This window comes from Pan troglodytes, chromosome 4 (assembly GCF_028858775.2).
Source record: "Pan troglodytes isolate AG18354 chromosome 4, NHGRI_mPanTro3-v2.0_pri, whole genome shotgun sequence".
NCBI classification, from domain to species: Eukaryota; Metazoa; Chordata; class Mammalia; order Primates; family Hominidae; genus Pan; species Pan troglodytes.
This window is the reverse complement of record NC_072402.2, coordinates 162,686,690-162,702,346: the sequence shown is the minus strand read 5'-3', so window position 1 is coordinate 162,702,346 and position 15,657 is coordinate 162,686,690. Positions and strand designations below refer to the sequence as shown.

The 15,657-nt window shown below is 32.6% G+C and overlaps 1 protein-coding gene across 9 annotated transcripts in view; it reads right to left on the bottom strand.

Moving 5' to 3' along the window:
* TENM2 (teneurin transmembrane protein 2) overlaps positions 1 to 15,657 on the bottom strand; it is a 3,953,434-nt gene that overhangs the window by 3,234,077 nt on the left and 703,700 nt on the right. For all 9 annotated transcript variants that reach the window (XM_054685270.2, XM_054685273.2, XM_054685274.2 and 6 more), the window contains one exon: positions 7,212 to 7,255. The gene's annotated coding sequence lies outside the window, so the exon portion shown is untranslated. The remainder of the gene's footprint in view (positions 1 to 7,211; positions 7,256 to 15,657) is intronic.

The following is a 15,657-nucleotide window of genomic DNA, read 5'->3' as shown; positions in this document are numbered from 1 at the left end:
GCTAACGCCTAGGTACAGTGCTCATAGCAGCTATCTAACATGTGAAAAAAGACTGTCACAAGTACTGAAACTTCCATCACTAACAATTATCAACCCAGCAATTTCAGAAGTATTAAGAATATTAGAAGGGGAACAAATTACCTAAGAGTGAATACAAATGGAACAAAACAAAACAGGGTACTAATTGTCCAGATATGTTTTCTTGAAATACATTCTTTTTATTTTGTGCTTGAAGGAAAATATTTTCATGTATAATGTATATCACCCCAAAATCTAGTATCAGAAATACAGAAGATTGAATATTATAAAATTGAAATAATAGGAGTACATGACAAAATTATCTTACATGACTCTATGGTTTGTTTTGATTGATAAATTTATTATTACTGGAATAAAATTACTAACACTTTTTATTTAAATGTGTACTTAGCACTCATAAGTTCAGTGCTAATAGAATAATTTTAGGTTATGTGATTGCTAGTTGGCCAATTTACTTTGCTAAGTTGGAGAAGGAAAAAAAACACACAACAAAACATGTTGATTTCACTTTAGGACATTATGTCTGACAACATTCTTTCATAATGGAAATAAACTGAAAAAAATTATTGATGCTTTTTCAACAGAGCAAAAATGACTATTTTTCTTTTTCTTTCTTTCTTTTTTTTCTTTTTCTTTTTGAGAAGGAGTTTCACTGTTGTTGCCTAGGCTGGAGTGCAATGGCATGATCTTGGCTCACTGCAACCTCTGCCTCCCAGGTTCAAGTGATTCTCCTGCCTCAGCCTCCCAAGTAGCTGGGATTACCGGCATGCACCACCACGCTGGCTAATTTTGTATTTTCAGTAGAGATGGGGTTTCACCATGTTGGTCAAGCTGGTCTCGAACTCCTGACCTCAGATGATCCACCCACCTCGGCCTCCCAAAGTGCTGGGATCACAGGTGTGAGCCACCACGCCCAGCCAAAAATGACTATTTTTCAAAGCGATCCTTCTTTTGCGGATATGTGTATTATGAGTTCCTAAACATTTCAAACCATGTACAACTGAAAAGGGAAGCAACAGACACTAGTTGCAGCTTCTCCCTGGAACATCGCTTTGTAAACTTCAAGACAAATTGAAAGCCTGAAATTTACAATTTTGTTTCTCATAGTTTTCAAATAACTTAGTGAGACCCAAAGTAAGAAAACCTCCCAGAGAAGCTAATGATAGAACCGCAGCATAACATGAAAAATGGCAGGATTGTGTTAACGTTCATAGTTCACTAAAATCTTATAAAACTTTGTTAACTTATTTTTAATGTAAATTCCAGAATTTTAGTGCTTACATAATATTTAGTGTTATACATGTATGTGTGTCTGTGTGTGTGTGTGTGTATATATATATATACATTTTTTTTTTTAACGAATCAGAACCTCTCATCTAGTGCTTGGAAAAAAATGGAACAGTCAACTTTTTAAAAAAAAATAAGTTCTAATGTGAAACTATTTCAGTGTATTATAGTGTTTTGCAATAGAACCTAGAGAACTAACACATTTGTAACACTGGTTTCATAGGCAATATGATTATTAGTACCAATTATCAGTCTAATTAGTACCAATGATCAGTCTAATGCACAAACATTAGTAATATAACCTGTTTGTATTTTGGAGGGCTTTAGAACTTTTCAAGAGTTTAGTAATGTGTTTATATGCATTAATTTAAAAAATTAGTAGATATATAGAGGAAAAGAGGTAAATAACTGGAAAAATAAAATAAGACAGATGAGGGAAATGCTGTAATACTTAAGTGGGTTGGAAGAACAACAGAAAGCCAACTTCAAGAACACAAACGTTTTTCCACCATATGGAAGACACATAATTTCTCAGCCATAAGGAAGAGATAACAAGAGAAAAATGTTTAATATACGTTGGGAAAAAAAAAAGAGAAAGTTAGATTAAATGTTTACGGAAATTCCTCTTATAAGACTGCCCCAACTTACTAGGGTACATACAATTTCTGTGGAGCTATTTAAGAAATGTAGGAAGAATCATCTCAAATTGGAAGGTAAAAATGTGTGTAGATAAATCCTTTTCTTTCAATTCTTCTATCTTATTGTTTTGATTGTTTCCTTTCAGATCCCAAAACTATTATAAATGAATTATGAGAATTTAGTAATTTCTGCTTCAGTAGTCATAATTTTTACTTATTTTGATTAATGCCCATTAGTCATCATTCATCCTCTGTGAAATTAAACACCTATAGAGAACACAATGCTTCTTAAATACTGTATAACACATTTTTTTCAAAGATGTAATATAGAAAGAAAACTTCCATTTTATTTACAAAAAAATCACATGAAATATACTGAATAATTTGTTTGAAATCAGCAGTTAAATTATTGTGTAATGTTTACTTGTGAAACAAGGATTAAATAGTAGCTCCATCATTGTGCTACAACTAATTAAAAATGTCATTCAAGAGGCTTTCAGAGTGAATTATTGATCTAATAAATATATTTTAAGAGACATTCATAAATAATGCTTGGAATACTCATAGCATACCAGATAAGGTATTTCAGTAATGGTTTTAGGTATGTTTTTCTTTTCTTTTTTTTTTTTTTTTTTTTTTTTTTGCTTTTTGTTGTTGCTAGGGTGACCTTTACTTTCTATTACCATTAGTAAACATTCTGTGAGTATCAATCTCAGATGGGTCTCTAGAAGTGATACATTTCAATGAGTCATAAAGGCTGCAATTGTTCAAATCAACTTCAAAACCACAATAAGGCTTTAAATTAGCCAGGCGTGGTGGTGTGTGCCTGTACTCCCAGCTACTCCAAAGGCTAAGGCAGGAGAATCACTTGAACCCAGGAGGCGGAGGTTGCAGTGAGCCAAGATCATGCCACTGAACTCCAGCCTGGGCAACAGAGTGAGACTCTGTCTCAAAGCAAAAAAATTACAAACTTTGAATTTGAGGAAACAATGAGAGGGTGTGATAAAAGTCAAGCATGATAAAATAGGAAAAAATTAAAACCGTGAATCTATACAGGAATGACCTTTTACTTTTTTTGGAATCAAGTTATTTCTTGGAGAAGCATATATGTGATTGTTATGATTGTACTGATTAGAATTTTTAAGTTATCTTTTCAATTGAAATCATTTTCAACTTTTAGAGCAAATAAATTGATTCTAAGTTCAAATATAAACAATTTAAAAGCAAAAGCTTTTGTCATTTATCAAATTAAAATAATGATTAATTTGCTTGCACATAAAACTACCTCAAATCTCATACGTTAGCCATAGGGTAATATCTGGAAGAATAGCTCAGGTAACTAACAAAACCTGATTCATATGTCAAGTTAACAAACATTGACAAGAAGGAATGCCAAAGGGGATTAGTTGACCTAAGTGGTTCAAAATTTGTAGTCTTTTATTCTCTCATTGCTTTTAGGAAAATACATCAACAACAAATTATTTGGGGAAAAATGTGTTACAAATTAAACAATCATAAAGAAATGAGATCTGTAAGATTTAGAGTGAGAGTTGCTCATGAGTGATGAATTTTTTAAATTATAGTTCCTCAATTTTAGGCTCAAATTGCGGGAAAAAAATCATGAAAGGGGAGAAATAATGTTCATCATTAGAGTAAAAGGGAATTTGCACATGAGGCTACATATTTAGAGCCCTCAAATGAATTAATAAATGCATTTTTTATTGTTTTGCAGGATCAAGAGTTGTCAAGAAAATAAGGACTTGCAGCTATCTATATTTTTCAATACAAAATTTTTGTTAGCAATATTTTTTTAAAGAAACAATATTGTAATTAAATATCTTTTATGCTGGCTATCAATTTTTACATATATTTTACTGGCAAAAGTATGTCTTTGTCTGGCAGAGCTAAAAAAGAAAACACAAACCTGGGAAATCAATAATTTTGAAAATACCTTAAGGTTGGATAACATAATTTGAAATCCCACCATTTAGCCTTAAGGGCTTGGAAGAAATCACAAAACTGAGTTTCTATATATCAGAACAATGATCAAATAATCAAACATTGCCATAAGGGTTGCCTATATTATTATTTATGTAGTTTGTCTACAAATCAATCTCCAACTTATTAGTCAATAATTATATTCAGATGTCTTTTTCCCCATTTTCAATAGCAGTAAAGATAATGAAAAAATTAATACATAAAAATGTTTAAGAATCACATAAGGAATCATTTGAAGACTTATTTTTGACAATACATTTGCCTTCTTCAAAAAGAGAAATGCATAACACGAAGCATTTAGGAAAATAAATAAGAACACAGAGAACAATGACAAGTCCAACAGTAAAATGAAATGTACTTAGAAGGTTTCCCTCCACTGGAGAAAACTGCTTACACAGTAATTCATCAATCATGATGAGAATTAGTTACAAGTTTCTCTTAGCTGATGTCTCACCTAAAATACATGAATTTCATTTAATCTACTTAAATACGACATTTTTATTTGAAAAGCTATACACACTCACAACGTGGAGTGAAGTTCAAGTAAGATTATTCCAAATTTCTAATAATTCAAAATTGTATTGATGTTTCATCTAAATAAATCTTAGTGTGTTATACTGGAATTTGAGTATAGCCATAATTGGTCAAATTATCTCTGAAACCGGTAATAATTTATTTTGTCAAGTGTAAATTCTTTAAGTTATTTTTCAAATTTATTCATTATTTAGCAACCTTCAAGTCATATCAGAGTATTAAACATATTTCTACAAAACACCTAGTAGGTATTTTGCCCATAACAAAAGGCAAATTGGAATTAAGTTCCTAGGGACATATGAAAACAATTTTATAATACTTATATGCAACTTGTACAGTATTATAACTGCATATTTCTTAACGTTCTGCTTTCCAGTAATTCACCTTAATTTAATAAAACTAATACCAAACTGTGCTGGAAGGCTTTCTTAGGAATGATATCACTTTAGGTTTATTCATTTCATCCCTTTAACACAAATATATATCACTTATATATAAATTGTATTAAATTGGGCATTTGTTTAACAAAAATATAACGGAAATATCCTCTAGCTAGCAGAAGTAGAATTTATTGCATGACAACAATCCAGAGTGTGATCAGGACATTAAAAAAACAGGCAACCAAGGCAGACCCTCACCGCTACCAGCTCACCTTCTAAAAATGATTTGGCACACTTCTGAGCCTGTGTCCCTATGGAGCGGATCTAGAAGGCTGTAAAATATTATGTCTTTTACACAGCGTGCAGCTAACTGGTTCAGAAACGAAGTAAAGACAAAGTAATACAAGTAGAATGCTAGTCTTTAAAAGGCAGTTCTTAGTAATGCTTCCCTTTGGCAATTTTTAGGTTTTTACTTTAACAGTTAAGTGTATAAAGACATAATTTTGTGTATAGCATGTAGCACATGAGAGCTTTCTTTGCAGTCGAGTCTCCGTAGAGAATTTACAGAATCTTCTTCAGTCAATTGCAATTCTTATGTTCCACATGGTTACAACATTTTTATTTCATTAACACCTAATTTACAAGCACAAACCATTCTAAATGTATCAGAACAGATGTAGGAAATAATTATAATTTAGATTGAAATTTTCATCTCCTAGTCACATAATTTTAACTCATCTATCTTAAGAAAAAAAATCAAGAGGATTCTAAAAAGATTAAAAAGCTCTCCAATTTAAATAAAGAGGTGCCAAATTTAAGTTTTTATTTTATTTCAATTTACCTGTTACTGCACAGATGTACCCTACCTGCTGTATCGAGCTATACAGTTATAATGGTACATGTGCTGCACTGATATGACAATCTGCACCAATTTGAATACAGTTTTCCATGGAGTCTCCCTTTATAGCCCTTGGACATTTCGTTTAATGCTTTGAGAGCTCTTTAAAATTTCTATTCTATCTTCTAGAGAGAAATCAATCATTTTACTTGGTTGACTTGACATTTAATTTGCTATGTATAAAAATAAATATGAAAGGAAAATAATCTGCCATTATACAAATACTAAAATAATGTTTGCTATCATTTACCAAATCCAGTCCACTTGGTCAAAATAATAACAAAGCCTCACCTCCTACCCGTGAACAGGCTTCGTTGCTTAACTACATGGAATAACCACTTGCTCTGGCCTTAAATAGACACACACCTTATGATTTAGATGTGCTAAACTGATCCTCACTCAGCATTAACTTTTAGCTCCATGTAGTCAGCATGTCCCATCATTTGTTCCCATTGGCCTTATAAACAAATCTGAATGATAAGAGTATATTCTCAGGCATAAAATCTAATAAAGATGTTTGCCTGAGACTGTCTTCTGCCTCATTTTCAATCCATCTCACCACATTTTGATTCATGGTAGCTTACATTTACTCCACTTCCTACTCATATTCTTGTCTTACTAAGTAACTGGTAAACTAAGGCCACTGAAAAGCCACTCTGCATGCTTGGCTTCCCATCGTCTGCATGGGCTTTGACAGAATTATCCTTATGAGATACTCAATATTAAGCAAGTACATAATAAACTTTACAGTATTTTGCAATAAAAATTAATCTTTGATTTTTCTTCATTAGTGTATTAGTTTGTTTTCATACTGCTGCCTAAGACTGGCTAATTTATAAAGGAAAGAGATTTAATTGACTCACAGTTCAGCATGGATAGGGAGGCCTCAGGAAACTTACAATCATGGCGGAAGGCGAAGGGGAAGCAAAGCACCTTTTTCACAAGGCGGCAGGAATGAGAATGAACGCAGGAGGAACTACTAAACACTTATAAAACCATCAGATCTCGTGAAAACTCACTCACGCTCAGGAGAACACATGGGGAAACCGCCCCTGTGATTCAATTATCTCCACCTGGTCTCTCCCTTGATACGTGGGGATTACGGGAATTACAATTCAAGATGAGATTTAGGTGGGGACACAAAGCCTAACATATCAATTAGCATATACTCATTAGGTATCTGAAAATGACGCAGATGAAGAAAAAACAAACTTTCATTTATTCAAAATCTTAGCATTTCATAATTTCAGGTGATGCCAAAGAAATTTTTAAAGAGGGGATATATCTGTCTTAGGAAAGCTCGTCTCAGTGACAGTGGGATTGTTTCTCATAATTTAAATTTTGAATAGGTTAACTTTCTCAGAAGAGGCCCTTTTATTGTGCTTTGTATAGGTAGCTCCGAACAAATGGAAACAGAAAAGATGAAAACATCCTTACCTTAAGGGAAATTACTGCAGGTCTTACCCCCAGACTTCATATATCTGTAACATAAAAGAAAGACATCCAAAAGTTATTTACATAATTTAAAGCACCATTTTCTTCAAGTAAGCAAAAATTGAGACATTGCACTCTCTTTTCAGCAATCGGGGTGAATTTTTAGTGGAGAAAACAGTAGGAAGATATCATCACAGAGATGTTTCACTGAATAAGAATAAATAAAGGATAACTAGAAGATAATAATTAGGGTATTCATGAGACAAAAACATGCAACAGAAACTGAGCCTCAGAGTTTCAGATTGTGGTAGAGCAGATTTTGTAGTACAAAGTAATTTTACTTACCATTAAGATCAACTTGAATTCCCATATATTCATATCATATAATGTAGTCAGCATTGTTTCGTTATTTTAAATTACATTTTTAGATATGTTATAATGCTTATGTGAAAAATGTAAGATATTCTGTAGCACTCAGCTACTAAGATTCAGTTGATTATCTTACAGTAGTAAAACAATCTAATGATTACATACAATTTTGTGGTTTACAAATCATTTTTATGATTTGATTCTTATAAAAATCCAGTGAAAGGTATGAGCACTTAAGAAACAGTCTGGCAAAAAAAAATAATAATAATAAATAAATAAAAGGCAGCAATCCCTGAGAGAAACAAATAAGGCAAGCGCTAAGACTACCTCAGCTGGAGAAAGTTACTAGGGTGTGGTGCAGGGAGAGAAAATTCAGTCAGATGCAGTGGTCTCCCTGAGTTGAGCAGACAGAGTTGGAAATTTGAGGGAGCCCAGATGCCTAGAATTTGCAAGGCATACTACTAGAGAGAGAAGGGAGATGTGCAAAGCCAGAACTCCAGAAATCTTCAGAAGGTCCCCTTTCAGTACACAGCTGATTATTAATCATGCATGCCTGTGAAGAAATTACCCATCTCCAGTAAAAGAAACACCTGAAAGAACAGTAGCTGATGTTTAAGCATGATTGAGATAAGTGTCTGTTCACACCAACCAGGATAGAAAGCCTCCTATTTCAAGGATTGCAAGTTAGAATGCAAAGAAGGAATTTGTCTCACTAGGAAAGAAAATTAGTGCTTAAAAGCAAGACCTTGAAGAATCAAGTTGTTTCCAACTAAGCCATGTCCTGAAGAAAGCTCAGAAATTTTCATAGTGATATAAAAGTATCCAGCAACCAATAAATTTGTCAAGATCTTGACCAAATATGAGTGACTAAATGCGTTCAACAGTACTTCCATTTAACTATGAAGAAAGAAAAAGCAAAAAATATAGACATGAGTCCCACTTCCATTTTGTAATTCACCAATATCCTACTGATTTGTAAAATGCCAACACACTAAGAAACCTAGTCTTTTAAGAAAAAAAATACACTATTATAACACTGTTTGGAAAAATATATAATGTTTTTACCTAGTGCTAGTATTTTTCCTTCTTTAAATTTTGGTTTTGTGATTTAAATGGTGCAAAGAGGTTACCATAAAGCATACAGTTTTATATTTTATTAACCATTTAAGAATATATTAACTTTTAGAAAAATATTAGAATGTTCTCTTGCTGTATTAACATGTGATACATGGTGCTGGCATTGCAAAATGAAGTAGTGAGAAAGGGATGGCAAAAAAAAATAAATGAAAAATAAAATAAAAACACTTAAGGACTTAAAATTTGCAGGGACTTTTACTAGGCATTATAAATTTAATATTTACATAATTCTTGCAATAGCTTTCCAATCTATGGTACCAGGGTTCAAGGGATTTGCCACATAGGGCTTTTAGTTGGTTTTGTGATTAATACTGCAGATTAATAATAGTTACTATCCTGTTCTCTGTGGTTCAGGCACTCTATTTTTTTTTGCACTAGCTCAAATAACTGTGTCCCTATTAAACAGAGCACAGTACAACATGCTGGTAAATAATCCATGAGTCAAAAAAGCAGACAAAAGGGAAATTAGAAAATATTTTGAATTAAAGAAAAATAAAACCACAATATATCAAAATTTGTGTGATGCAGCCAAAGCATCTCTTAGAAGAACATTCATAATATTAAATGCTTGCAGAAAATAAGAGAGGTTTCAAATCAATTATTTATGCATTCACCTTAAGAAATAAAACCAAAAAAAAAATAGAAAGCTAATCTCAAACAGCCAAAAAGGAACAATAAAGATAAGTACAGAAATTTATAAAGCTGAAAACCAGAAAAGCCACAGAGGAAAATCAATGAAACCAAAGCTATTTATTTAAAAAGCTCAATTAAATTAATATAACTGGAATCAGACAGAACAGAAATATATTTCCACATAAATGACTCATTGATTTTCAATAAAGATGCCAAGGCTATTCAATAAAGAAATAATAAGTTTTTTTAAAGTTTTATTTTATTTCTAATTGACACATAAATATTCAATACCTGTATATATTATATAATCATCAAATCAGGGTATTTATCATATTCATTGCCTCAAACATCTATAATTTCTTTGTAATGAGAGGAATTCAAAATCCTCTCTTCTAGTTATCTTGAAATATACAATACAATATGGTTAACTGTAGTTACCTTACTGTACAGTAGAATACCAGAACTTATTCCTCCTATGTAACTATTATTTTCTACTGTTGACCAATCTCTCCCTATCCCTTATTCTACAGCCTCCCCTCCACTCCCCATCTTCTAGTAATCACTATTCACTCTGTACTTCTGTGAGATCAGCTTCTCCAGTTCCCAGAAATGAGTGAGATCGTATGATATTTGTCCTTCTGTGCCTAGCTTATTTCACATTTGTGAAGAAACTGAAAATATTATTAAAAAAATGCATACCTCACATCACATACAAAAATTAACTCAAAATAAACTATAGAACTTAAAACTTAAAAGGACAAATTTCTAAGAGAAAATATATGAGATAATTTTTGTGACCATGTGTTAAGTGAAGATTTCTTAGGCACTACTCCACAAGTACTATCTTCCAAAAGTGGCACAGTTAAAGGGACTGAAAACAGACCAGTGGTTTCCAGGGTAAGGGTTAGAGGAAGAGTTTTACTACAAAGAGCTGTTTCATATGATTTTGTTGGTGGTTACGAACCACATGCATGTGTCAACAACATAAGATTGTAGATTAAATGTGGTGAATTTTGATGAGTGTAAATTTTAGCTTAAAAGAAAAATTTTTTATAAAAATTCTCTATACTAATACCAAATAAGTAAAACTTATTACTATAATATACTATTTACAAAAGTGCCAAATATATGAAATACTAGGAATAAATTAGAAATTAAGGAAGGTATTTACCCAAGAAAAAGAAAAAATCATAAATCCCCACAAAGACTGAAATAAAAGTGTTCATAGAAAATTTGTCCATAGTTGTCCAAATCTAGGAAATAACCCAAGACGCTAAAATTATAAAATAACATACCCTGAAACAGACTCATACATATATAGACCCTTCACTATGACAGTGTAACACAGCACAGCAGTGGATATAAAGATGTTTTCAATTAATAGTGCAAGGACAATTGGTTATCTGAAAGAGGAAAGGAAGAAAAAACCATCTGGCCCCTACTGTATACAAAAGTAAATTCCAGATTAATTAAATACTAAAATGTGAAAACGTTTTTCTAAATGATAACAGGAAAATATTTTCATCATCTCAAGGTAGTCGAACCTCTAAAACAGGACCCAAAAAGTACTAACCCAAGAAAGAATAATAAAATTAACTACAGGAAAATAAAGAACGTCCATTCACCAAAAGATACCATTAAAAATGTAGAAAATAAGCTGCATTGTGGGAAAAGATATTTGCAACACATATGTCACGGCAAATTTTATGCTTCAGCCTGACTGGGCTAAGGGATGCCTTGACTGCTGGTAACATTACTACTGGGTGTGTCTGATGGTGTTTCCAGAAGAGATTAATGTTTGATTCAGTAGACTTAGTAAAAAAAGTCCAGCCTCACAGATGAGAGAGGGCATCATCCAATCCCTTGAGAGCCCTGATAGGAAAAAAAATAAAGGACAGAGGAAAACAAATTCTCTCTTTTTAAACTGGGGCATAAATCTTCTGCTCTCAGACATAGGAGATCCTGGTTGTCCGGCTTTCAACCCTTCAAGGACAAAATTAGATCACCAGCTTTCCTGGTTCTCCAGCGTGCAGATGGCATATTCTGCATACTTCCAGCCTCTATGATTGTGTCAGACAACTTTCATAATAAATCTCCTCTAATATATCTTTATTTACCCTATTGATTCTAATTATCTGGAGAATCCTAACTAATGCAACATATAATTTCTAATGGCTAACATCCAGAATGTACAACTAACACCTACACATCCATAAGAAAATGAACTACTTCCCCTTCACAAATGGCCAAGAGAATTATTAACAAGGGACAATGTCCAGAAGGGCAACAAACACACAAAAACTGATTAAACATTGCGAACAATCAGAGGTATGCAAGGTAAAACACTACTATTATTAATATATAACACACAGAAATTTTTCTTACTATAACATCCCAGAATGACCAAAATTCAAAAGACAATTATGCCAACAATCTGAAACAAAAGAATCATTTATATAGTGGTGGAAAGACTAAAAACTGGTACAGCCATTTCGGAAAAAAGGTTGGTATCAGTTATAAAGTTTGAAGATGATAGACATATCATCAGATTCAGAAATTTCACTCCTGCTGAACAGCAAAATTGGCATATCCATAACAAGAAATATTTACAAAAATGTGTAAGTGCTCAAAACTGGAAAAAAAACAAATGTCTATCAATAGGAGACTGTTAACACACATTTTAAAATTCTTTAAAGTATACAAATTTTTAAAAATCATTCAAAATAACACCACACAACAATCAAACGGAACAAACCACAGCTACACACATAAATCATGGATGAATTGCACAAACATAATTTTGAGCAAAACAAAGTAGATACAATTATAGACCCTATGCTTTAATTTACATAGTGTAAAAAATAGAGGAAGAACTAACTTATCGTATGTATGGATGCAAATTTACTTGGTATAATACAAAGAAAAGTAAAAAAATAATTACCATCAATGTCAAAATATCAGTTACTGTTGATCGAGAAAAAAAACAGGTTATGATCAGGAGAGAGCATGAAGAGAAATTCTGGGGTGTTAGCAATGATCACGTTTATTAACTTCATTGGGGGTTACAAAGTGTCTACTTTGTCATAAATTATTGAGTTGTACATTTTTACTAATTGTCCTTTTTTGTGTTTCATAATAAAAAAACTTAGAAGTGAACCACAGATAAATGAATGAATGAATGGTTAAATGATGCTCCACTATTGCCTCAAATCTTTAACATTCTAAAAAGAAACTCAGAATCAATCATGGACAGTCAAGAGCAGATTTGGGGAGTACAAGATGGGGATTGATTATTAACAACTGAGACATTCATGGTAAAAAAGCACTAAAAGTGAAAGCAATCTAAATCCATCCCCATATTGGACTATCAAATTCTGCCAGTGACACTATAGCTTGCTTCCAATTCCAACTTGAAGTATATGACCCATATATTGTTGAAGGAGAAAAATGATATATTTCAGAATCTGTGAGATCAAGATTTAAGTCCTAGCCTTTCCTGTTATTATCTGTGTGGCTGCAAGCAAATAACCTAATTGACTTCCACTGCTAGATTTGCATCTGGTAAATGAAGATGGATACTATAATCTTACTAGATGGAATGACATATATAGAAATGATCCTAGAGTATAACTTTAATGTTAATTTTTTTCCCTCTGGATGCAAACCCTACATACAATTAGCTCTTTCCAACATCAGTTGCCTTTTTGTGATATTTTTGAGAAAGAGAAAAAAAGCCCTGCCATCCAGGAGCTGATGGGGACACTGTCGGCTAGGCTGGGTGGCCTCTTGTTCAAACATCAGGCAAGGCACTCTGTGACCATGATGAATCAAGAGAAATAACCAACCAAACAACCAACTAACAAAATCTCCATAAATGCATATCTGAACTCAGACAAAAAGTAGAATATTGTTCAAACAACAAAAAAGACCTAACATCACCTAATCCTTGCTAATATTAGTGATTACTGCTTCTGTGCCGATTTCAGCTTCAGGATTGCTTCATGCTTCCTGCTTTCTAAATAAGAATTATTAGGATACCCAAATCGTAAAACTGTCTCCACATCCTTGAACCTTCCCTCAAGTCACCCAACACAAGCTTCTATTCTCTCCTGAGACTCTTCTAACACCTTTTTTTTTTTTTATAAAGAAACTCCACTGTTCCCCACTGTGTGCAGTCTTCCTCTTTGCAACAAGTCAATAAACCCAACTTTGACTTCAGATATGCTCTTGGTTGGCTCTGGCTTGGGAGCACTGGCATCGCTCGCATTTGGCCTCTCTTTTGGAATCCATCTGTCACTCTCTTACATGTGAGATCTGTTTTCCCTCATGTGTAAACTATTTTGGCAACCTAATTAGGCTTTCTACCCAATTAGTTATTGAAGAAAACCTCGTATTAAAATATATAGCCTTTCCTACCTCAACCATATTAAAAACTGCTGAATATGTATTAATCCAAAAAACTCTATCTAAAAAAACACTATTTATCAGACATCTAACTTTACACATCCATTTTAATATTTAGTGAGTGAAAGACTGTCAGAAGCTGTTATCTCAAGAGACAAGATACATCCTTTGTGCTGGTGAACCAACTGTAAACTGTGATATATCTGGGTGTTCACAGATAAGGTGCCAAACGCAAACCTATAAGTGGAAAAGCAATTTTCTTTTATGCCTCATATCATAGTGTGTCAAAATTCTCTAATTCCTTTGTTTTGTTGTAAATGAAGAAAGGTTAGGTTGTGAGTAAAAACACTGTTTTGATAGCTTGAATCTCTGGAATAACCCCCATAGGAATTAGCAGAAAGCAGATCTCATCAGAACAATGTTTAGAAAATAGAAGTTTGTACTTTGTCGTTCTATTTCACATTTTCAACTAGACCTGCAATGAGAACACTAGCTTCCTAGCTTCTTTTTTTGTTTAATTCAATAGATATTTTTCATTTGTGCTTTTTAAAAAGTATTTTTAAAATTGTATTTTACATAACATGACACATAAATTGCACACTGTGGAAAGAATTGTCTGCCTCCCTGAATGAAACCGTTTTAATCTCAAGAGTTTTATTATCTGTTAAAATCTATTTAAATATAGGCATTCAATTTTACATTACTTGACATTTATGAGGAAGCTATTTTACAGCAGCAGGTTTCTGAATAGACAAGATCACAACAAATATTCATGATTATATGACATGCTAGATTGAAAAATATGGGGAAAGAATGATCTAAATGTGCTGGGCAGTTCACATATGTGAATATATCTAATAAAACTCTGGATCAGAGGTCTGCTAATACCTTATATTTGTTTGAAAACTACAAATATGACATATATAAGAATAGCCTATTTTATTTACTATATTGCAATATTAATACAAGCTATTGTGTTTTGAATATTAGCTGAATTATTTAATATTAAAACTGGGGAATAGAGACATCCATTTACAACATAAAATTTTCAGTTAGTATTTAAGGCTGTACTTTACGAAGTGAATAACAGCAATTCAGCTAGTTGAACTGGCTAGAAAGAGTGAATCCTATCTGTAACTGTGTACTATGATATGTCCATGGACTAGAAAGTATCTCAGCTTTTACTTCAATGATAGAAAAACACAATCCTGGGCACAGTTTTACATTTGGAAAGAGGTGACTGCCAGCCTCAATTAGGGTTAAAAGAAACTAGGAAAATGAGCTTCTACAATTAAAATTTTCTACAGCTGACCTCATGGGTCTGATGTATGACAATTCAAACTGGGATTTTCATGAACATGCAAAGAAACAAATCACCACAAGATTTTAAATTACACAGAAGAATCTGCATGAAACTTCTATCCATCAAATGGCCACTGAAAAATGAGGTAATTACCTAAAATAATTTGCATGTTAAGAGCTAATACAATATTACAAAGTAAAGTCCAGTTGTGAAAGCAATGCATAATTTCCTGATTAATGTCTCGTGCACAATATTCCTCCATGCTCTGTCAGAACCCAAATAACAATATGGCCAATCAATCAAATAAAAAAAAAGATAATTCAGATATGAAATGAGTTCAGCTCTAATAAATCTTGATTTGAACTCAGTGAATTTTAGTTATGACAACTAATCACAGTATATTGTGTTTTCAAGCCAATACATTTAGATTTTAATTGGTATAATTATAGATTTTCAGTGATTCAAGATTAGTGTGTGAAGGCAAAAAAATCAATTTTTAGTTTGTAAAATGTCATCTATTAAGTTATTGAAGAACACCTCGTATTAAAATATCAAGTCTGCAACACACAGCGCTGCCAAAAGTTACAATTTGAGCGATATTTA